The following is a 1490-nucleotide window of genomic DNA, read 5'->3' on the forward strand; positions in this document are numbered from 1 at the left end:
CGTGCACGCAACATCTCTGAACCGGCGTGATTTCAAACTGACCAATCCCACGGTGAGAGAAGAAGATGACCGTTGGGATCTCATTTACTATAAAAGGAAGACGAAGCGACTTCATTAAACACGGTTTTTTGAAATATCTTAAGAGAGAGAACGAAATCTCACGCGCGATCCTAAATTGTTGTTTCATTTACCGAAAGCATTATTGTGTTGTGTTATTGTATTACATCAAGAGTGAAGTGGTGTAACCGGCGAGTAGCGAGATAGGCTCGACCGGTATTGTGAGTGTTGTAACTTTCAAAGTTAGTGGAAATCCTTCTCATAATCTGAGAAGAAGGGGTGACGTAGGAGGGTTTGCTCCGAACATCCATAAAATTTTTGTCTTGCTTCTTTTTCTCATTTCCTGCTTACTTGCTTAAAATCGAACCAATACTAACCGAAATATAATTCTACTCCTTAATGAAAATCGGTCCATACACACTCCTTACACCGACTCCTCATAAACCTCATCCAAGTCGTGTGTATTGCTTCAAACTGAAATATACATTTTCGCCCTTGAACCCGGTTCAAGAGTCTGTGACAGTTTGCGTAGTGTTAAGAACGGTTTTAGTCTCTAACCGGACTGTCACCAATCAGAGCGTACGTTGTGTTGTAAGCGGTCAATCCTTAGCAACCGAAACCCCGGTCCTCTAAGTGCGACCCCGATCTTAACAAGTGGTATCAGAGCGAGGTTCTTAACACTCAAGCAACCGAAGAAGATGGGAAGCATGACCCACAACGACAAGCTGCCAATGCTAAACAGTGAAGCGTTTAGCAGCTGGAAGAAACAGATGTATTTTCATCTGATTACGCTGGATGATGAGATGAGCAGGGTTCTGAAAGAAGGACCAATAAAGATCAACAAGAAGATAGACGCATGGACAACTGAAGATCGAAGAAGGAGTAACCTGAACAACCATTGCATGAGACACATCTACAAGGCTATAGACGATAACACACTGAACAAAATATTAGATTGTGAAAATGAAAAGGAAGCCTGGGAAACGATCATTCAAATCCATGAAGGAAACGAAAGAACAAAAGAAAACAAAATCTTGGTGGCTACTCGAAAATATGAGAACATCAGGATGAAACTAGGAGAAAATATGAAAGAGTTCAGCAATCGGTTTACTAGCGTGGTCAACGAGCTACAAACACTCGGAAAAAGATACGATAACCGGGAGATAATTATCAAAGCATTAAGATCATTGCCGAGCACATGGGATATCAAGACCATGGTGATGAGGGAGTCAAGCAATCTCGGGCGTATGAAGCTGCATGATGTGTTTGAAGATCTAAAAGTATATGAGTTCGAGATCAAGTCTCAAATCGAAGACGAGGCATCTACGTCAACCGCAACAAGAGCTCTAGTTACATCAGTGGAACTGGCGGTCCATGTATCAACCGTTCCGGCTCCAGTTAAAAACGCTGACCAGATTAGTGAAGATGTGATG

Source organism: Impatiens glandulifera, chromosome 1 (genome assembly GCF_907164915.1).
Source record: "Impatiens glandulifera chromosome 1, dImpGla2.1, whole genome shotgun sequence".
Lineage (NCBI taxonomy): Eukaryota > Viridiplantae > Streptophyta > Magnoliopsida > Ericales > Balsaminaceae > Impatiens > Impatiens glandulifera.